The 24200-nt window shown below is 41.1% G+C and overlaps 1 long non-coding RNA gene across 1 annotated transcript; it reads left to right on the forward strand.

Annotated features, from left to right (window-relative positions):
- The first annotated feature begins 1031 nt into the window (after positions 1-1031).
- On the forward strand, positions 1032-4782 carry LOC109310786. The gene is made up of 3 exons (XR_002101314.1): positions 1032-1319; positions 3093-3209; positions 4080-4782. It is a non-coding gene; the product is annotated as an uncharacterized LOC109310786 (long non-coding RNA).
- Positions 4783-24200: the final 19418 nt, after the last annotated feature.

Consider the following 24200-nt stretch of genomic DNA (forward strand, 5'->3'; position numbering starts at 1 on the left):
CTCAAAAAAAAAAGTTTGGGGTAAGTTGGATTCAGAGACTTAAACTGTCAAGTTTGATTCACAGTAATGTTAGCTGGCTTAGTCCCTAACTGTAGTTTAGTTATCAACAGAAAAAACCCATCACGTTGTTTAATAATTACAGTACAATGCTGTGAGATCCATATTGAACAAAGCCTTATTTTATTGTGCTTTCCCTGTCTCTGTTGTATACACATAATACCTACCATTTAGATTCTGCCTGACTTCAGGCTAACTATCTCTCTCTACCATTTAGATTGTAAGGTATTCATGGCAGGGATGGTTACTTTGTTATATATTTCTAGGAAGCCTATCACAGTGGTCCTGGAGAGGCTACTGACATTACAGTAATACAAATAACAATAACAACAGAAATTAAATTGGAGCATCAGTGTCTCAGATCACCTCTGGTAACCAAACCCGCTATTCTCTTAGAGCTATTCTTTAAAATGAGTTGATTAAAAAACAGAGGCTTTATGTCAGACAGAAAGACTTGGTGGGGGAGAGCAGCAAATTCTGTTCTCCTTTGTACAAATATAAATCTAGTGTAAATTCAGAGCAGCTCCATTCATGCCTACCAATTTGCATGTGAGCAGAATCTGTCCTTGTGTAGGGCATTAGATTTAATACTCACTAAGCAATATAATTAAAAGATGATGTTACCTGAATATCAGCTTTTCTGAACGCGTGTTTGTTTGGTGTTTAATTGAAAATAAACAAAATCAGGAGCGCAAAAAAAAGTAGAAAAGATATGTGTGAAATGTAATGATAATGGTTGACTTCTAAACAGCCAGGGAAATTATAGTCATCTTATGTGTGGGACAGGAACAAACACCTCTTAATTGCACTTCATTATAACGTACCTTTCTCTGCTCAGTTGTATATATTAATTATAAAAATCATGTTGCAGAGACGAGAAGCTCTACAATAGTTTTTTTTTCCCTCCCTCCCTAATGCTGTCTGCAGCAGGATGGAAGAACAATATCAACTGTCATCCATCGAAAGAGCTTTCAAAGTCAAAATCATAAAAAGAATGAAAGGCTATTATAAAAAAAGGAGGAAAATGCTTTGATTTCACAGATTTTTCTACTTATTAATGTTTAAGGTTCTCTCTTCTTTTTAAAAGTATCTTCTCATATTGCTTTGTATGTGTTATGTACAGGTAATATCACTTTTTGATGACTATATCACATGGCACGTGGATTACGTAGCTAAATATTAATGGATGGAGGTTGAGGGGATTAGTATGGGAAAAGATACTGCAGCAGCCCATCAGGACTCACATCAGTGGTTCAGACAAGGTATGGAAAACATTACCATCAGTCTAATTACACTAATTTGACACTGTATTTTGAGTTGTTTTCTTTTGCATTGTAGTCTTGGCAACATTTAAAAATTTCCTGAAAAGTAAGAGTATTGTGGGCCTTGTGGGCCAAATTCTGTGGGGTAGTAGGTCTACGTCCTCGTACTGCTTTTTTCCAGAGCCTGCAGAGAGATCATTCTGCTTTACCCTTCAATAGACATGTTGCTTGATACAAAAAACACATTATTGCTTCATAAGGAGGGGTCAGTTGCGTATGGACTGAGCGTTTCTCTGTGCCCATACATAATAATGAAAACTGAACATCCAGTCCTGTGTATTACAGGCATAATCTGCTCTGCAGCTAATTAAACTGGACATATTATTCACCAGCAGTGTAGGAGGAACTTCAGGTGGCTTTGATGTGGCTCCTGTTCATGATAAATCAGTACTCCAGCTCAGAGCTGTTATGGTGTGATGAAGAGTTGAATGTCAGATTAAGACCTGACAATAGGACTGTTTTTTGAAACATATCACCTGCCTGCTTTGGAGCCATTTGTACAATGGGCCATTATTTGACTCTTTTTGCATTATCTACAGCACAGTCAGTAAATTTATGATGCATATGAGAAAAGAAAATGTTGCCCTGTTTGTTTTAATGGCTCATAACTCTCCTGTCCAAACTGTGATTATAATATTTGACAAAAGGTTGCACAAAAAGAAGAAGGAATGTGAGGAGTATTTGCTGAGCAGTTTATGCTGAAGCTTGAAGGTGAATTCTAGAAGAACTGCTTGGAAAGTTATTTAGGAAAATTAAAGATGCCCATAGCACAAATTTAGGACAGAAACCGGAGCTTGTGTATTTTTTTACGTTGGAAGAGGTGGGCAATATTGTGTAAGCTGGTGAATATCTATTATATGGGGTGGTACAGTTGATCAGGAATCATCACTCTTCATTCTTTCATAAAAATAAGTATGAGGGATGGGACAAAATAAAAATTCCTGGGTAATGATTGGTTGTATGTGTTCACTGGGCAGCCCCTTTGGTTTAAATCTTGTGCAACCTTCACTGTAATGTTAAAGTCTCTGCACTGAAGAGGAAACCCAGCGAAAAGATCTCTCTGGCAAGCACTCCTTGAACAGGGCTAATCCTTGCTAACAGGAGGGGGTTCAGTTTATATTGCATTGGTCTAAGGGGGCAAATTGATGCTGGCTGGGTAGTTGGTAATGTTTTAGGCCAACACACCCAGGGTCTCAGAATATTGTTGCTTGTCCAGGGTTCATGGTCGTCTCAGATGGCAATGACCTTCTGTCACTACCAGCCTGGGTTAGATTTTGTGATTTAGAGGTAAAGGTATTTTTTGCATCCTGTTTTCAGTCCCCCCTGGTTTGCATGGCTTTTCAAGACATATATCCTAATTGTCATAAAGCACCCACTTACCAACCTTTGCAGAATCAGAGAACTACCTGTTGTCACAGGTTTTGTAAATATTGAAGGTGGCTTTGTACCAAGTGATGCATTTCATGGGACTTAGTACACTGGTATGTGCATCAAACAGGTTATATGACTGAGTGGTTATGTAAGGCTTTTCTAGTTTCAGTATTCAGCTCCAGAGTATTTGCATTTCCTTTACATCCTGTGTCATTTCCCTAAAAATGTTTTATCCCCTTTTTCAAAAAGCTGTCTCCAATAACCTAGTCACAAACTGAAATGTCATAATTTCAGTAAATGTTCCTGGTGGTTCCTCTATCCCTTGCTTGCTGCCCTACTCAGATTACAGCTCTGGCATGGAAGTGATGGGTCTGATGAGCTGTTGCAGAATAGCAGAGGGCAATGTGATGAATCTGCTAATGGTGGGATACTGGTAAGAGAGGTCATCAGGAGGAGAAGGTTTGTGCAATCACAAAATTTTCTGGAAACCAAGGATGAATGTAGTGTTGAAGACAGATGAGAAGTCTATTTGACCTTACCACTTCTAGTACCCAAAGAAGCTTATCAGCAGGCTGCTACAACCTTTGTGGTAACATCTCATGGTGGCCAAAAACTCCTAGAAGGGGCAATTACATTTATGTCAAAGGAAAATTCTGCTTTCTTCAGAGATAAATTCTGGTTTCCTCTGTGTGCTTTTTTAATATCAAGCCCATTACTACAGTATCTGAATATGAATGGGCATGCATTTAATAGGAAGACCTCTTCTTCTTACTCCTTCTTTCCCTAGCACTATGGACAAATGTGGAATTGAGCCATAGACTGACACTAGCACTCCCTAAATTCTTGGAGTAAAGGAATATACCCAGCAACCCTCAGGGAGCCCTGGAGTGGGGACACTGCCTAGGTTGAGAGAGTGAGCAGAATCCCTGACTGTCCCTCTCCTACTATGGCTGCTAGAATTCTGTATCTATTGTTTAATTTTGCACTAGCTATGTCCTGCAGTAAACCAGTCTGCTTACAGCAGTCTTGTGCCTCCGAGTATTTCTATGTAGCCTCAGCAGCTCTGTTTTCCATACAGGTATGACATTACTTAAAGGGCCCATGTGCTTTCTCTCGCACTTTTTTATTGATAATTGCCCAAGCTCCTGGTGAACCTATAAAACAAATGTTTGCAGTGCAAGTCTGTGCAGATCATATAAATTTCAGCTCTGGATACAACAGACTCATCTGATTAATTTAATTTCCTGTTGCTTTCCAAGTACTATTCTTTATTACTTTCTAAGAAAATACTGAGTTGCCAGCTGACCTTTTTCTTTGTTGTATACACAGTCCAGTGACAGAAGGACAGAGACACCACTGACATCTTGGCATATTTGGAAGATGTGGAAGAAACAATTAATGAAATAGTTAATAACGGCATTCATCATTCCTTCCAGAGCTGGAGCTTTAGTTGGGAGATGCAAGTTGTAGAAACTTTGGTGATGCTGTACTGTTTTGTAAATCTGCTCACAAACTTTTAGGTTGTACATCGCTAGTATGTCAAAAATGGAGAGGTTATATGTCTGTCAGTGTAATGACAAGTTTATTACATTGGTATATTCCTTAACAATATGTGCAGTCTTCTGTCCATTGCATTGTTGCTGTTAACACCATCTGATGACACCTTGTGGTTTTAGAGGGCTCACTTAACTATCCCCAAGCTAAAGTGCCCATTGCTAAGCCTTGCATATCCATATATAGGAGGGAGATTTTGACTGTCTTCATGTCCTGCACCTTAAGGGTTATTTTGCTGTAAATCAAGAGCGACTCCATTGAAGTCAATGGAATTTCACTTGTATAAATGAGATCACTACAATGCTACATCCTCAGGCCATTACATATCCCTAGCTCAACACCAGCATCATGATCAAAGTTCAGTTTCTATGACCTAGTTTCCCCTGAAGTGGACAAGAACAAGTTAGCTAGAAAAGAGTGATTGTTTGAAGAGTGTTATTGATACTACATCTTTATACATATGCTGGGGGGAGGCTCTAATTACAGCCCAAGAGCTGCTCTAATTAAAGCACCCACAGTGTCACATGTATTCAGCATCCCACATTTCAAAATGGTGACAAGAGCATGTTAACTAAAGCTCATTTGAAGAGCTTTAGTTTAAGTGTCTCCACCACCATTTTGAAGCATGGAGACACTGAATACATGTGATGCCGAGGCTGCTGGAGAGTGCTAATCAGATTTATCGAGTCTGCTCTGACACATGCTAATTTGCATGCACTGAAGCAGACCTCCAGCATGTGTATAGGTTCCCTAAAGGTTCAAGTGGCACTTTGGTGTAATTTAGAGACGTTCAGAAGCAGCTCCAAACTAGCTTAGGTGATGGAATAGCCTTCAGCTTTCCCCCAGCTCTAGGAACAGCAAGGGTGACTTAGCCTCCTTTGTTCTCTCCAGCTGTCTCAGCTGTGCCAAGTGGAGCTCTGTAAATGCAATGCATGCTCCTCTAAATGAACTTCTCTGCTTTCCTGCTCTTAAATAGCATGGGCCAATTCGCTGCTGGTGCAGCTCCAGTGAAATAACTGATGGAGTTATGCCAGCAGAGGATTTGTCCCCATAGCTCCTCTGATGATTAAATTTCTCCTCAGCACTCTTTTTTTCTATTGAAATGCCATTTACAAAATTCAGCCATTATGTTTAAAGCTATCTTACTTCAGGAAGGAGAAACACACTATATACCTTTGAGAGCAAACATTAACTTTAAGGTAAAATGAGGCTGAGAAGAGTGTTTAGCCAGTCACTCTGAACACTTCCAAATAAGCTGAGAAAATCAGCTTCTCAGAATTCACATTAAAAAAACATAATGAAGTTAATATTAAATAAAAAGCTTGTGCAACCTTTTACTTTTTACAGTATATGCTGATGTGTCCTTGATTCCAGTCCTGTTTTGTTTATGATTAATGAATGACTCACCTTGAAGACCATTCAATTTGATTCCTACCTCATTACGAATTTGAAGAGGTCATTTTGTTTTGGGGGTCTAAGAGAAAAGCCTCTTTGTATTTTGCAAATGTTAATAGTTAATAGTATCAAATAATAGTTAATAGTATCTAATAATAGTTGGATACAGTGCATATATAATGATGACGTGGAGAAGTTTCTGTTCAATTCAGTTCTTATCAAATTATTTAATTCAATTCCTCAAATTATTCAGGAAATTTCCAGGCATACAATTAAGTGCAGACTCAGTATAACAAAGATTGTTATTTCTCTCATCTTCTAATTAAAAAGCCTTATCGATATACTTTTACTCCATATATAAAGACTTGGCATGATCCTGTACAAACTTTCAATGTATATTAACATTTTTACTATTTTACCTATTTCTGAATACAAAAAAACTATAATTGGAATTTACAATGCAGATTATTTTTGCAAGAAACAAATGTTAGATAATTGATATTTTGAAGTTTACAGCATGAAAAGGCCATTTCAGCGGAATTATGTAAATCAAACGAAATCAGAATTAGTGGTGAACGTTTTGAAATGAGCTAAAATAAAATAATGAAAATAATTGTGCAAAATAGGAAGTGTCCAGGAACAAAAATTCTTTAACCATATAATGTATAAGTTGTTCTCATTGAAGACAACAACACTTGCACTCCCGTCCATCAAAATCAGCAGTTTTTGGGAATAAGCCATGGCAAAAGAAAGAGAAATTGGCTGAAACAATTATTTTTAGATTTTCCCCGAGGCCTATGCTTTAGTGCTGTGGGAAGCCATGTGTGTTCTAATGAACCTGAGGGCAGTTCTGGAATCAGTTCTGACCATTGGTGGAGTTGTTCAGCTGGACAGGTCAAAGGTTAGGAACCAGATGAAGTATGCTAGCGTCCCTCCAGGTTGGTAGTTAGATGACCGGTCAGAAACCTTTTCATAAAATAGTTAAATTATAGAAACACAACTAAGTAAGCATTCTGGCAAAGAGCATGATAGACAGAGGCTTGTTTTTTGCCCCAGTGTTTGTCTAAGCTGGAAAGATTCAGATGACTCATGGACCAAAATACCCCCTGTGTAGAGGATCCCATGTGATCTGTATATGACATAAATATTTCTAGACTTTGTCCTGCATTGTGCACAGTGGTGAATTTCACTCCCTCTGAATACCTACTACAGTAAGATGAACTAATGGTCCATGACCGAGAGAAAAACATAGCATCAGATTCAGACCGTGTGTAAATGGACTTGGAATCCATGTGTACAAGGTCTGAATTTGCCCTTTTAGGACTAGGTGATATAAAAAAGAATCTTTCCTGTCAAAGCAAGTCTATCTCTTGTTGGGTTTTTCCAATTTACATTTAACAAACCATTTGACTTCTATATGCAATGCTTTATAAGCACAGGATAATAAATGTATAACAGTAGAATTCCCATAGTTATTTTGGTGATCATGTGCCTGTAATATATAAAAGTTTTTAGGTCAGTTTTCTTTTCTACAGAATGTGGTTTTGGTTCTTGCATATATAATTTGGTATTTTGTTATCTGGTTTTATGTGACTGAGCCAATGGGAACCTTGTAAAAAATTATAATCTACATTTACCTGTTCACCAAATAGATGTGCTTTCATTTCTTCAAAGCTAAGAAGCACACATATTCCAGTTGTGGGCTTTTTTAAATATTTCATCATTCCTTGTGGCATGTATGATTCAGGCTGATTCACCTGTTATTTGTGTTGCAAAGGTCACTAGCTTATTATGTATGGTTTGTGTCATCACTTCTGAAAAATAATGTAGCTCTGAGAATGGTTAGTAAATGAAGGCTGATCTTTGGTCTCTGGTTTGCTTAATATTGTGGTTTTGTTTTCCAAAATTTGTTCAGAACTATTTGTACCTTGAATTATTAATCTACAACTAAACATTCTCCTTGGTGTTCATCTAGCTGACGATGCTTGGAACTAGACCAAGTCTATTATCTTTTCTTTGAAATTGTGGAGAGCATTTATTCCAATGCTGAATTAAAGTTTCTTGTTCATTTGCAATTCTACTAGAAATGCTTCAACTGCAGGGAGCATTGCTTGGCCATTTAGGATTGGTGATCATACTACCAATGCACACAAAGGTTTGAATGCATACTCAGAGCAGAGATACTCCCAGCACACACATTTCAATGGTAAAGAATGTTTCTCTTCATTGAAATTGAGGTATGCTGTGGGAAGGTAATAACAGTAACTCTAATTTTCATTAAAAAGCAGTGGGGAAAATACCCCCCATCCAAGAGAATGTGTTGTAGGGCCTGCCCCTAGATTTCTTCAATTGTAAACTGTCTCTCTCTGCTTGAAACCATTGCTACCAATGAGAGCCCTTAAAGCCTATTATGAGCACTTACACAAGTTACATTTTTCACATGATTGAGCCTCTGAAAGCACTCTACAGCCATGACATAACACACAGAGCACTTCTAAAATTGCCAATAGTGTAAAAAATTAACCCTTGATAAATCAAGTATTAACTGATGGTGATCTAGAGCAGAGCACTTTAGGGAACTTGTGTTCCCTTGAGGGTTAATTTTTCATGTCTTTGTGGGGCTGGGTTTGTGCCCATGAGCACCACCTCAACCCTGCCCCGGGGCTGTCTGCAGGGGAGGGGAAAGCAAGGGGCAGCATGCAGCTGCTGGCTGGGCTTTGGATGGCCAGAGCCGGGCAAGGTAGAACAAAGCCCCATCACCTTGCAGGCCCTCAAAGCTACCCTGGCTGGGGTATTGAGGGGAGCTGGGCCAGGCCCATCGAGTGAGGGGCCTCTGCTGCACCCTGCTCATCCCTCCAGCTCTGGCTGCAGCAAAGCCCTGCCAGCAGCTGCTGCTGCCACTGTCAAGAGGCCCAGACAGGGGGTGGAGGAAAGGAGCCCCCACTCCCTGGGGCCCAGCCTGGTGCCACCCAATTCCCCAGCCAGAGTAGCTGGGAGGGCCTGCAAGGCAAGGGGACTCCGTTCCACAACCCCTCCTTCCAGTTCCAGCCAGGCAAAGCCCTGCCAGCAGCTGCATTCTGCTCCATTCCCCTGCCCCTCCCCTTTTCTTTCCCTCCCCCACTGACAGCCCCAGGGATGGCAAGAGCTGGGCAGCTGGGGCTGGGGAGAGGGGCAGGTCAGCAGCCTCCCCAGGAGCTGCTGGAGTGCCCCCACCTGCTGGGGGCTATGAGTTAGTATAAAGGACCATGGCTAGGGACATAAATTACACATATACCAGTTTAAGTGATGAGAAACTGATTTAAACCTGTAACAGAACAAAGGCTCAATGCACATAAACCAGTTTCAAAATGGCTGAAACTGGTTTAAGATAAACCTGATTGAATGTAGTATCAGACTTCACTGATTTGAGTTGAACCGGTTTATGAAACTTCTATCTCAGACCTTTTTCTGGTTCAAGTTAAATCACAGTCCCCCACCATCCCAGCATGCTTTGCAGCCCTGGGCTGGTCTGAGCTGGGCTGTGCTGTCTGCTCCAGAGAGCAGGGCTAGCCCCACCCCTTTGCTCCCTAGCTGGAGCAGTGAGGGCTGCCTGACAAGGGAATGGGAAAGGGCAATCCCAACTGGGGATGCAGCCCAGTCTGCAGGCTGGAGGGACTGCACCCCACGGCAAACCCTGTCTGGAGTCTGGGGCCAGGGAACCACCCCTTCCTCCACTCAAACTTGCTACTGGCTCTGACTGTGGACTACAAATCCCAGAGGCACATAGAAGCAGGGAGGAAGTGATGAGCAACCTTGCAGAGTTCTGCTGCTGTGATTCTGGACTGCAGATCCCAGAGACCTTGGGGACAGTAGGAAGAGAAAATGAACACATAGCCAGAGAGCTATGCTCTAGCACTCCCCAGCTTCTGGCCTGAGCCACTGCAGGCAGGTGGCTGCATTTCCTGAATCAAAGGTAAATGTCTGTTCACTTCTGTTTTAATTTAATCTGTGCAGTTTAGACTAACCTGCAAAGACTGAATTGATTTAGCCTCAGGCTTTTTGACTGTCTGTAGTTAGTTTATGAGTTAGAGTGTGGCTCCTAAACATCTATCAGCACCTTATGCAGAGAGGGCATAGCAAGACTGCATGTGAATCATAATTTTGATGGAATCTTTGTGGTCCTGTAACAACATGAATGAAGTCTTATCATTTGGCTTTCCCATCCTGCTGCTATAGAGTCCTAACTGAGCATGGCTTAATATCATGAATCTTGAAGACAGGATGTGATCCAATGGGGAGAGTTATGAAAGATCTAAAAAAGTGAAAGTGACCTGTTTGCAAATTTGCCGTATTTTCTCTTGGAAAAAGGAATTGCTAAAAAGAAGCCTTTGCCTGGGGCAAATGCTTTTGATTTAGATGTTGCCTAGTGTCCTAAAATGTTGAGCAAATGGAAGTGAGTAATTTTCTGCTGTTCACAAATTGCTTGAGAATAAAAACCAATCCTCTTATCATGCCCATGATACCATGGCTTTTATTCTTGTGTTGTTACTGTAACCTGTGTCACTGCTCACAAAAATCTCAGCAAAGAAATAATTCAGCAGTAGATGTTTGTACAAAGATACAAAAAATACTAGAGTTAAAAAGGTTCTTTATGATTCTTAATGAAGTTGTAGCAGTTTGATGTCAGTGGCATAACACATAGTTTTCCGTTTCTGTTTATGAATCAATTTGACACCATTTGACACCTGCTAGAAAGTAGAACAACCTGACTTCTTTAAAGAAAATCCAGTAATGAGCATCTGGAATTGTGGCATGCTGAAAAACAAGAAAAAGACAGGAAAAAAACCCTTTCCTATAAATTTACTTTTATTTCTATGATACTGGATTTGGTTCTTCCTGAGTGACTTAAAGTTCTTCCTGACAGTTATTTTGTATTCTGCTCAATCACTGGTTTTAAACTTCTTGCTTTCTTAAGGTATTTTATATTTCTTATCTTCCTCTCTCCAATCAATGGAAACCTTTCTTTTACTGGTTGTAATCTACAGAAGACAAGTTCTTATTTGCAATAGGTGCCTGGCTAAAGTGGTTCAGGGTCTTCAGTGATTCTCTTTACCCAACCAAAATTCCTATTGGCATCAAAACCAAAGTAAAGTCAAGCTTAAGGAGTAATTTTTTAAAGGTATTTAGGCACCTACATTCAATTGATTTCAATTCATAACAACACTTTCTGATGCTATAATTCAACTATCCTTTTTTACTTGACTTGACCCTTCTATGTAGGCTGCAGCCTGCAAAAGCTCATGCCCTCTGAATAAGGGAGTTATAATCAGGGATCATCTGTTTAAAAATCCAAAATTCTCTAGTAAAATATCCAAAATTCACTGATTAAACCCCCCAAAATATTCATATTTCCATAATTAAAGGGAAATGCCTATATACATAGGTAGCAAATGAACACAATCTTTTATTAATATATTTACAATTTTAAGCAATTTGGAAGCCTGAATCAGTGCCAGTACCTGAATCATTATAATAAAACAAATTTGAAATACCTATATATTTTGGCATTTGATTTTTTTTAACACAGAAATCAGAGCTCCCCCTGCCCCATTTTCTCACCAGGATGCAGGGCTAGCTACTGGTCTATCTCCCCTGACCCCACCCCCTAGCTATGTGGCCCTGAAGAGCCCTGATATGTGGGAACCCTACCATTGCCCATGCTGTTGCCCCTCACTCTCAACCAGCAGCCCCCCACCCCTGCCAGTCCCCCTCACTCCCGACCCGAGGGGTGGAGGGACATAGGTGATGGATCAGGTGGGCAGGGGGGCATGTGCCCCCCCCAGATTTCTGTGCCCCCAAGGGAAACAGGGCTGCAACCTGGCTGAACCAGCTCCATGAAGGAGCCACCTGTGTGGCCCGGCATGCAGGACCTGGTGCAGAAGAGAACACCGCCATGGCTGCCAAGGTGAGGCCCAGCAGTGGTGTGAAATTGTACCCCTTGCTGCTGTCAGGTGGGCAGGGGACACCTCATCTCAGCAGCCATAACACCACAGTGCTCCCTCCCGTGCCAGGTCCTGCCTGCTAGGTTGCAGGGGTGGATCCTGCCCAGAGTTGGCCCAGCCCAGCTGCAGCCCCATGCCCTGCTGTGGGTGCAGAAATCTGGTGGGACACATGCCCCTCCACCCCTCTGACACATCACCTGTGCCCTTTGCTCCTCATGCATTGCCTATGCCCCCCACCCCCAAACCCATCGCCTGTGCTTTCCTGCCCCACAGTCATCACATATTCCTCCCCCCCACCATGTCACCTATGCCACCCTCCACCCCCATACTTTTACTTGGAGAGAGCCACTGAAGCTGCTCTCCACCACCCTGCCTGGCTGCCATGCACATGTGTGTATGCATATGATGACCCCTGCAGCACACTCTCCCCAGCACCAAACAGCCCCTCGCTGGCTCAAACGCTGCCAGTCTACAAGAGCAAACCTGTGGTTTCCTAGATATTTTTCCATTAAAGAAGAAAATCTGCATTTTGCCATGTTTTTCCATGACAAACAGAAAACCCAGATCCCTGGTTATAATGGTGGGGACCAACTTTTTTAGCAGGCATGCCACAATTTAACTCTTCACCCGCCCCAAGTGCCTGATCTGTTGCTCTGCATTCTGCTTCCTATCCTATGTCCCCTCCCTATCTGCTGCTACACTGCCTGTCCCCCATTCTGTTGTGTACAACATAGTGCCAGTCTGTGCTACTTGTGGCACCCGTACTACAGGTTGGTCACCCCAACCCCTGTATAAAGTGCCATTCTTCCTACCTTATACCTAAACTACGTAGTAGTGTTATATCACTATAAAAAGGTGCAAGTCAGAGTAGAATGATGGTTATTCCCCTCTATTTGGCACTGGTGAGACCACGTCTGGAGTACTGTGTCCAGTTTCGAGTCCCCCGCTAAGCAAGGATGTGGAAAAATTGGTGAGGACCCAGTAGAGGGCAGCAAAAATAGTTAGGGGGCTGGGGCACATGACTTTTGAGAGGCTGAAGAAGTTGGGATTATTTAGTCTGGAGAAGAGAGTACCAGGTGGGGATGATTTAATTACAGCCTTCCACTACCTGAATGATGGTTCCGAAGAGGATGGAGAGCGACTGTTCTTCATGGTAGATGACAGAACAAGAAGTAGAGGTCTCAAGTTGCAGCAGGGGAACTTTAGGTTAGGTACAAGGAAAAGCTTTCTCATTAGGAGGGTAGTAAAGCATTGGAATAGGTTACCCAGAGGTAAAAATCCTTGGAGGTTTCTAAGACCTAGCTAGACAGAGCCTTGGCTTGGATAGAGTTGGGGCTGGTCCTGCTTTGAGCAGGTGGTTGGACTAGATGACTTTCTGAGGTCCCTTCAAACTCAAACTTTCTATGATTGTAAGATAAGGAGACATTTTCAAGGAAACAGCCTAATTTACTTTTATTAACATGAGTCTTTACACATTCATTTTGCTAGTGGTATTGCAGGGCAGGGGATAAAACCCAGGAAACATACCTGTTTACATGGTAGACCATTAATGGACAAAAGAGAGCTCTTAAAAAGTGTTTACAAATAGTTGCACTCACAAAATTAGGTGTTAAAATATGTCCCCATTGATCAATTAAGTACCGTTTAATTTTGCACAGGTAACTAACTGTGGGAATTGCTGCTCTCTCAGTAGAAATTGCCAGTGCACAAGCATTCATTCAGTTTCTCCTAAAGGAAATCTACCCCTACTGGGAGAAAGATCTTCCAGATTAACACCTGGAAGATCTCTCCTGCAAACAAGTTTCTTTCACTGTACAGTAACCTCGGACACTGTAGAGGTGCCTGTACACCTATATGGAAATGAGGAGAGGAGGCACAGCAGCTTCTCCCTGCACTTTGGGGAAGTCAGTGGGAGCCTTTGTCCACCACTTCACTCCTCCCAGGGACCAGGAGGAGTAGAGCAGCCACAGCTACCCATGCCTTCCCCAGATCAGGATCACCTCCATCTGGGGAAGGCACAGGGAGAAGGGACAGCTTCAGACTGAACACTCATCTTGCTCCCTCTTCCAGAAAAATTTCTAGCACTGGACATTTCTTGGAATTGTCTAACACTAGAAATAAACACCTGTTCATACCAAAGTTCGAAACTTCGCTCACAATTTTGAGGCAAACATGAAATATGTTTAAGATTTAAAGAAGATATTAATGTACAGGATCACAAGTACAGGCTTGGAAAAAATGTGAATTTCCACAGCAATAACATACAGAATCAAACTTCAAGGAACTAAAAGTAAAAATCCAGACAGTTTTTCTTGTTCTTTCTATATTTTAACCTGGTCTACTTTGCATATCTTCAGACTACTTCATAAAAATAAATAAAACTCAGATGCTGAAATAAAAAAAAAGAGTTCAGCTTATAGTAGTAGCTCTATGCCAAAATTAGGTGTACTGTAATTGTCATAGGAGAGAAATCTTTACTTAACCACTTACACATAAGAAACTAAAATAATTTATGTATTTCACCAGTATCCCCCTTGTTAGGATACAACCTGAGCCAAATTCTGTGGGAGAAAAATCAATTATATAAATGGTAAAATAACATTATATGAACTTATAACAAAATAAGTAAACTGCATGCTGGAGATTGTGGAGGACAAAAAGAACTATCAGTAGGTATAAGGTAAAGTGTTGGTTACACTGACTGTTTAGTCACCCCTTTCCCCCTACCTCCTTGCTTTTTTGCTACAAGTGTAGAATTTATCTTGTTTTGTACTGGCTGTTACACTGGAGCATGTCACAGTATTTTACTACTAATACCTGGTTTTGACCATCCAACAATAGATGTGCAGTTTACCCAGACATGTGCAGCTGTAGAATTTGGCACAAAGAGGGTTGCAGCCGTGTGTGTCATGTTGGGAATTTCCATGCTATGCCTAACTTGACCAAATTAATTTGTGTGTACCTGTAATTCCAGTGGGCCACTTTGATTCTGTTAGATGAATGCAAATTAGGTATAAATCCACTGGAAACAGTGCAGCTGCTTCATATTAAACTAGTATAAATGAGCTTAAAATGTGGCTCCTACATGTACTAATGCAGCTACTTGATTCATATAATGCAAAGATGAATGGATAGTCCTCAAAATAAAGTACAAAAACCCAACAACTTAGGTTTGCAAATAGAAATAGGTGCCATAAATTACACCAAAAATAAGGCTGCTTAAGCCTATTTTAGGCAGTTTCATTTCCGTGGAACAAGAGCAATTAATTTCCAAAGGTTTAATTAGCAATGCAATGAGCTAATAAAAAATGGAAGCTCATATTGCTTTGCAGAACCTTCAGAAAGTGTTTGCTACCCTTTTAGTTTTACTGCAGCTTCTGCGTAATGATCAATGCTGCGCACAGCAATTAGGGGTTGTTGTTTTTTGGCTAAAATTCCCACACATCTGGGATAAACAGATACTCTATTCGAACTTCCTCTGTTAACTCCACCAGTTTCCATGGAATGATTCTCTATGTGCTTGTTAAGTAAATGATTATTATAAGACTATGGAGACATGGTCAATCAAATTAACCCCTTTTGTTCAACCCCAAAAATGGTTCTCTTCATTTGCCTAAATTCAGCTGCTTTTGAGAGTTTTTTCAAGCTTGAAGGACTCTCTGGATTCATCACATTAGCAAACTGTAACCTGAGAGCAGGGTCTTTGGAGCAGCAGGACTCCTTTGGCCCCCAATTGTTTTGCTAATCAAGATTATTGCCACCATTGAGATGTGGAAGTATAGCCTAGCTGACAAAATTTGTCAGCTTCCCATGAAATAGTTCTGTCAGTTTAGTCAGGGTGCCGGCTAATATTAACATATAAATGAAGTCTCTCCCCCTCGCCCCTTAATAGATGCAGAGAAAATATAAACACACACACAAAAAAACCCTCTGTGCTTAAATCAAACAAGCTTCTTTTCTCAGCTCTAGCCCATGTCCCTGGAAATCCTGTGAGTAGTGGAGCTAAAAGAGCGGGGGGGAAGTAAAATTTGCACAAAACTACTTTTAAGCCATAAAGCAGCAAAGCTCCACTCCCCTGCTGATAGCAACAGGAGATTGATTACGCCTGCAAAAGTACAAATGGTTGCCTGAATGCAAGTGGCAGACCTCCAAAGCAGTATGTTCTATGTGCTGGTTTTACATTTTATAGCAGAGGGCTTGGATACAAAGTGGAAAAGTGGAACAGAGGGAATGAAAGAGTTATCTTTGCCCAGAGGTCAAGCATATGAGGACCGCCCCTGATAGTTTTAATGTCTGACCACAGAAAGATAGAAGAGGGAAACTAACCCCTCTGCTGCAATCATCTTCTCATGTCATTTCCCTGACTGAATCTTACAACACCTGTTTTTTGCCTTTCACTCTGCTTTCTCATAATCAGAATACATATTGTGGAAGATTCATGCTTAATACTCTTGCTTTTCCAGCTGACCTACGAGGTGATATCATCTAATGCTGTCTCTCCCATTTATACAGATTTCACATTATTTTGTCAAAGGCACCACATCCTTCAGCACTGGCTCTTTTCAAATCCAAGCCATACAAAATCATAAAACAGCAATTCAAATTCATACTCATTTTAATTATAAACGGATTGGCTGAGAGTTTTGTCTCTTAATCTTTCGTTTGTTTATTTATATTTAAATCAGGTTATCTTGTGATATTTGTAATCTGCAAGTCGGCAATATTGACCATTTGATACTAAATTAGCTCTTGAATGGAAACTGTGCAGAAGCTTTGTGTAGTTAGTGTACGCATCTGAGATGACTCTTCCAACAAGTTCAATAGGCTTTGCAAAGCATAGCTTTAAATAGAAGGAATCCTTCAATCATGATTTGTTCTTGCTATTTGAGAAACAATCAGATTATTTCTTTGTGCCCAACTGTGACAATACTCTAAAGCATGAATGAAAACTGGAATATATGTTCCCTAGTGGATTACATCAGCCTTCTTGTTCATTAGCTAACATGAAAAATACATTTAATGTGTAAAATATCTGCCACTAAAGAGAATGTTAAGAAAACAATGCTTATGGGGACTCACAGATGGTGAAATAACCATAGGAGCATGGTATTCGAAGGCTAGTTCAAAGCACTCAGTTCTTGCAGAGTAGAATCCCTACTACATGAAAATTAGAAGTTTGTTAATGCAGAACGTTACACACTTCCCAACTTCTTCAGATACCTGGGGTGAAACAGAGTCAATTTTCCAGAATGTGGAGCTAAACACACATTGGCCAAAGATGACTTGTGTTATCTGGCTCTTCATGTTCCGTGGCATCCTGTGTAATATTTATATTGACTCAGTTGATCTAAGTTTAATGTACAAATGTTATATATATAAGCTTGATGGAGAAACTTTAACCAAGGCCCTTTAGGCCCTCCTTTCTCCTTAATCTACAAAACAGTTCAGGGTCCAATGTTTGTAAATGTTGTTTTCAAGCCTGGGGGAAGAATTAAGAATAACAGTAGAGTTAAACCTCATTTAGAAGTGAAGTCTCAAGCTCTCTATTGAGACCTGAGTTGTCACAAACTCCCTAAGCCACCTGGAATCCCCTATTGGCTGATTGGAGCTTCACTAGCAAGATTTCACTTATTTATTAATTTAACTTCTGTTACAGTAGGGAAAGGGCCAGCCCCATTGTGCTAAGTTCTGCTCAATACGGTAAAATAAAAAAGGGGGGCTTTTCTTTCACAATGTAGAACAGGGTGTCAGACCCCCCCAGCCTGCAGGCCAGATGCAGCCCACTGAACCATGACATCTGGCCTGTGGGGCTCCTCTTAGGTTGAGAAATTTGGTGGCAGGGAAGCAGTGGCAATAGCACCACCCTCCTGGGCTTCCAAATTTTTCCTCTCCCACCCCTTTACCCCTTACCTCTGTGGGGCTGGGTCAGAGCTGGGCCACACTCCCTCCCCCACATTGGGACCAGGCCATACCCCTCCCCACACAGGACCAGGCCTGAACCAACCCACACCCCCTCCCTTTTCCCCCTCCTCCCCACAAGGCTGAGTCAGGGCCAGGCCATGCCCTCATTCCTTCTTGCAGGGTCAAGTCAGAGCTAGGCAATGCCCCCTTTCCCCCTGCAGAGCTGGGTTAGGGCAAGGCCATGCTACCTTTCCCCTCTTCCCATGGGGCCAGACCACAGCCACTCTCTCTCCCCCATGAAGCCAGATGGGGCCCTACCACACCCTGGGTGCGAGACTGGAACCATGATATGGATCTAGCCCACAGACGGATCGGGCACTGCCCATCTGACACAAGGGAAAAATGTTGGGTACCACTGATCTAGGCTAATGTTTGAAAGCCGTTTGGATTGTTATTTCACAGTTTTACATACTCATTACAATCTCATCACAATCTTACATACTCTTACTTTGTATTCCTCCTATCTAGCCACAGTGCACATAAACTCACTAGAGCAAGCTTCTGTTACAAGCATCATATCTACATACACATTTAAAGTATTTTAGGGCATAGTACTGAACAGTAAGAAGTCAGTTCTCTACTGAATGCCCATCTTTCAGGTCAATGGCACTTAGAACTCATAAAAAGTCACTCCACTCCACTTCTGTACTGCAATCATTTAGATACAGTTGACAAGCTGTGCGCTAAAGACCAGATTGACTCTGCGGGGCTTGCTTTCTCACCTTTGTTTCTGGTGACACTCCTTCATCCTTGACTCCGAGTCTGCAGCACCTGTCAGGTGTGCAGCTCAAATAAGAAAAAGAAGTCCTGTCCAAAAGGAAGTGTGTGAAGCTTACTTCTGCTACAAGGATTGTCCAACTTACAAACTTGCCTTGGAACCAAGACTGACTGTTGTTCACAATGGGGTCCTTCATACCTTAGAGAGAACAGCTGCCTCACACTTCAGTGCACACAAACAAAACACCTGCTTAAACCCAGAAAAAACAGTAAGCAATGAGCCTGGCTTTATATCTGATGCTGTTTACATTTTCTTTTTGCATCCTATTAAAATATTTCTTATATTTTTCTACATGCTGTGGACATTTTAAACAACTGTATTTTTTGCAGAAACATATTTTCTTTCTCCCCTTATGGAGCATAAAAAACCACTGCTGATATTTTATTTCTAATGATTAAGTAAAGGGCAAACCTCAAAAGTTTGGTTTGGATAAGCACCCTATAAAATTTAGCTGCTCAGTTTTCCAGATCGTATTCAAACTATACTGTAGACATTGTACTCATACAATCCCTGATTCTCATGTCCCTTTTACCAGATACTGGACAAATGTTGAATACTTGTAAATTAGGTATTTTTCTTTGCATACATAGATGCATATATTCATTCAAATGCTTAAATTTCTGAATTCTGTCAGATTTCAGGCACACAAATTTTAGAGTAAGAGCCAAGTGACAGGATTCCTCACAAATAATGTTTAGCATTTTTACATTTTACTTTTAAGCCATGCTTTCAATGATCATAGAAGGAAACTGGCTGGCTCATAAGGAATAATAATTGGAGAAAGGTCCAGATTTAAATCTCATTTACACTAAACTGGGAAATCAGTATTGAAAGAGTACACTATAAAGATGGTGTGAGCCCAGAATCAAATCCTGTGGCATCACCCAGGCAATCTTCTGCTCTCCTTATTCCTGAAATCTAATTTGCAAAGGTTGACCACTGCCTGCCCAGAGTTATATTCAACAGAATTACATGAAGATGTATGTAGGGGTTCTGTCCATGCACATCAGATTACAGTCTGCATCAGTAGTTGCTGAAATATGGTTAATATCTGGTCTTTGTGATAGGAGTCAGTAGTTCCTAATCAACACAAAAAATAGTGCTCCTTCTGGCATCAGTTGTAACCCTTCTGGGTGTCTTCACTGAGGAACCAAGGACTGAATGGTTTAATTTAAAATGAAATATTCTCTCTACACTGCGGGTGGTTCCACCAGATCAAATCTAAGACATTGATAAGACATTGGTAGAATGGTATGCCGGTGCCTTTATGCTATAGATACACAAAAGAGTTCACATCTAAACTGTCAGTGTGGCACCTTTCCCAGCACTAAATTAAATACATGCATATATTCTGAATTAATCAAAATAACTCTTAATCTTTTATTTTTATTTGCCATGAATTTTATTAGACTGATTAACTTCCAATAATAAGCATAACTATTTTATTTAACTAAGGGAAATGAGTGGGAACAAGTTTCTTTTGACAATAGCTCTCTGCTGGAACTCACAGGAGCAAATGCAAGCAATGCAATAAGGAAGATCAAACTTGTTACACTGCTGATATTCTAAGAGTTTGAACTCAGCCCCCCTGCTGGCCTCAATTTTACAATGATAATCATTTCCTAAAATGTCTTCATTTTGTAAATGAAGCTGTAGCTCCCTCTGAAGCAAAGGTTTGCAAAGATTAAATCATTTACATTTCAAAGTGTTCATTTTTTTGCCACTGTGAGAAATACTCAAGAAGGAAAACCAGTGCTCCTTTTAATTTTTCAAAGCCAGGGGAGCATTCATAGTGAAAATAATCACAGCCCATTACAGCAGCCTTGCTTGCCCAGTCCCACTTCAAAAGGATGAGCCTATCTTTAGCCCATGTAGCAGTGAATGACCACTTAAGTGAGTGATGGCTTATTAATACTATGACTCAGCCACTTCCCGATAAGGAGAACAATAAAGGGTCAAAGCTTGAACATCCCTTACAGGAATTAATGAGAACATGTTGCTGGTAATTTGGTCTTTTGGAGATTACATTTAAATTAAAAGGCTCTTGTGTCAGATTTAATGGTATGACCAATGTCCCCTCTATTTGAAATCCAAAGCAAAAATTTTGATCTGTTACACCTATGTGATTTTGTTCACTGTTGAGATTGCTAGGAGTAAGCTTCCACAAAAAAATGACTTGAAACAGTGAACCTGAAGAAACAGAGCTTTAAAGGGGCTGTTGGAAGGAGCCACCTTAAATGTGATATGCAGTTAAAGACTTGTTCAATTATCTCATATGCCCTGTGCACATGGTAAAGCAAGGAAAGTACAAAGTAATATTAAAACATAGAAGTATACAGCTAAAGTGTGTGTCTACCTAGGATGCCAAATTAATATGTTAGAATCACATTGAGTTAATTGGTTCTTTCTTAAAAGACTCATATTAACATCCTGAGATTGTCATACTTCTCAGCTAAGAACCGGCAGCAGATACAGATGCAGGGAATGTACCAGAGTGTTCTCTGCTTATACTCAGTTTCTTTTCAATTAGATTTGCCTACACCTGCACTGGACTCTTCTGTGATTCTTCTTAAAGGCTATTTTGTTACTATTTTTTAGAATGTAGCACTTGAAACATAGATGAAGGCATACCTCATAGACCATGAGAATCAGTGTAGTTTCTCTTACTACATACTCTGTTAATCAAGTGTAGGTAACCCCATCTGCAGCTTTTTTGCTACCTTTATTTTATATTTACAAATTATCTCATTTCATTAGCTTCCCTGTCTGAGGAAATTGTTTTATTTGGACAGTTATAATGTAGATATAAACCACAAGTGTGATAACAAAGTTTTCTATACACAAATGCAAGGCATAAATCAACTAGCCATAAATGTTTCCAACACATTTGAGAGGCAAAATGAAGACAGTTCATTGAAGGTACTTTTTCAGTGGACATTGGGAATAGAGCTGCAGAACAATGCTAATTTACAGTAAAGCCAGGATAAATAATAAACCCAAGAATATCCATAATGGATTTGATATGTTATTTACAATGCATTCAATTTTCTTTGTTTTATGTATCTTCCATAAAGATGAATTTGCTACATTTGGAGAGATTTGAAAACATCTGTAAATCTCAAAAGGACTAAAACTATAACAGTACTAGAGAAAAGTAAATTTGAATCATAAGAACATAAGAATTGCCATTTACTGGGTCATACCAAAGGCCCATGTTGCCCAGTATCCTTTGTCACACAGGGCAGACAGAAGTTACATTTTTTGTGTGATCAGCCCCCTTTAAGTCCTCTACAGTCATGTCATGATACACATGCATGGCTGCAGAGCACTTTTAAAGTGGCCAATCACACGAAAAATTAAGGTTCCTTAAAATGAGTTATCAGATGATACTTTAGAGTATTTTAGGGAACTTGTGTTCCCCAGGTTAATTTATCACATGATCAGGGATGAGCTGATGCAGAGCTGTCAACAGGGAGCAGAGGAGGTGGGGGAGACAAAGCCTGAGCTGGAGGGGGTGGGACTAGGAAGAGGGGCGGCTCCTTGGCTGGGGAGAGGTGCAGCTCCTCTACTCCCTTCAACCTAGAGGTAGGCTCCATCTCCTCCCCCCCCCGCAACTGAACAGGTGAATGTCTAATGCTCTTGTAGAAAGAGAATGTATCTCTGCAATGTCACTGTCACATCCGTATAGAGGGCAGAGTATTGGTATGTGGTCCATAGTTTGATCAGAGTTTGCACAGTGACAGAAAGTGAACTGGGTCTGACCAGGGATGTTTTCCCACTGTTCCTCTCTCACTTCCAGCACTTGAGGTCTAAGAAGTTCTAATTCAGAGGCTGTATCCCTAATGCCCATGCTCAATAGGTATTGATGTCCCTTGCATCCAAGAATTTGTCTGATCCCTTTTTGAATCTGGCTAAAATGTCAGCTTCCACAACATCTAGTGGCAATGAGTTCTACACTTTAATTACATGCTGTGTGAAAAAGAACTTCTCCTTTGTTAGTTTTAAACTTACTACCTACTAGTTTCATTTTGTGCTCCCTATTCCTTGAATTGTGAGACAGGGTAAAGAATAATTCCCTATTTACTTTCTCTTCACCATTTAGTCTGTACAGATGACTTGAAAAATGTATTAAAATGAATACAAGGATAGTCTTCTTATAGCCAGAGGTGTAGTTACCTATTTCACCATCCTGAGCAGTGTGAGTTGGTGGGGGGAAGAGTTGTTGTGCCAACCATGGAGAGCAGAGAGAGTGTCTCATGACACAGGTTCACTGCACTCTGTGGTTGTAGCATTGGCTCGGGCTGCTGCAGGTGCAGATGAGCTCCCTGCATGTTGGCTGTAGAGGTCCCCAGCATCATGGGTTCCCTGGGGGATCACCAACCTAGGACTTTCCAAGGGCCACCTTTCTAGTATCCCCCCTAATGGGGCCCAGGGCCCAGGCCCTACTTGCCCACTCCCATTTACATTAAAACCCCTGGTGTTCTCTGGCAGGGATAACATTTTTATTACATTTCATAAGACATTTCCATAAAGGTGAAATGACCTAGATCAGGGCTGTCCAAGTGAGAACCCCTGAGGGATTAAACCATAGCCCCCAGGCTCCTGGTCCTGGTGCTGCTCCCCCCCCCCACTTCCCTCTCCTATTCCCCTTCACTCCTCCTCCCAGGGCGAGGGGAATGGATCCATTGGATGGAGATTAGGGGGACCTTGGGGAATGGTGCAGCACAGTGGGGGAGGGCACATGGCACCCACCATGGAACACATCACTGCAAGTGAGGGATAGAGGGAAACATGGCATGTGATGTGACCTGTTATACAGCCCCCAGTTACTCAGAAGTTGGACAGCCTCGGCCTAGAGAATAATGCCCTGTATAATAGATGGCTTCCAAAGGAGCAAGGCTTGCAATGTGGAGAGGTTAAAAGATTTACACTAGAGAAGAGGAGAGCAAATTACATAATTCTGGTACAAAAAAGGGGAATAGGCTCACATCAACAGCTGAGCACTCCATTTTGCCCACTGTACTTTGGTCACTTTACTGTAAGAAGGATACTCAATTAAACTGACTGAGTCAGTGTTTGGAACTCATTGCCACAGGAAATTATAGTGATGGTTTAATAGGTTTAAATAATGGAATGGATAGATACTAGTTAAGAAATAAATCAAAGACAAACAGCACATCCAAGCACTGGGGTTAAGGCATGCCAACTTACATTGCCAGTGGCATACAAGGAAATGATATGACTAGCATTAGCATTAGCTCCTGAGGGGAACACTTTACATTTCTTGACGTTGAACTTCACCAGGTTCTGATCCACCCAACTTGCTAACTTATTTAGGTCGGCCTGTATCTGTAGCCTATCTTCAAGCATGACCATGCTCCCTTATAACTTGGTGTCATCTTGGTGTTGAATCTGGCCAGTGAGCTCTTCACTCCCACATCTAAATCATTAATAAAGATGTTGAAAAATATTAGACTCCTGCTGGACACCACTGTCCACTTCTTGCCAGGATTACACAGATCCGTTACTATGACTGTCTAGGTCCTATCCTACAGCTAGTTTCTCACCCACCTGACTGTCTTGGAGTTAAGCCCACAATCCTCCAATCTTCTCATGAGGACATCGTGGGATACTAGATCGAAGGCCTTTGGAAGTCAACATGCCCTCTTGTGCCCAGGTGGTGAGTTACCTGGGCATAGAAGGAGATGAGGTTGGTAAGGCAAGACCTGCCTGTGACAAAGCCACTCTGGCTTTTATTCAGAATCTTACCTTCTGCAAGCT

This window comes from Crocodylus porosus, unplaced genomic scaffold, assembly GCF_001723895.1.
Source record: "Crocodylus porosus isolate Cpor-Errol unplaced genomic scaffold, CroPor_comp1, whole genome shotgun sequence".
NCBI classification, from domain to species: Eukaryota; Metazoa; Chordata; order Crocodylia; family Crocodylidae; genus Crocodylus; species Crocodylus porosus.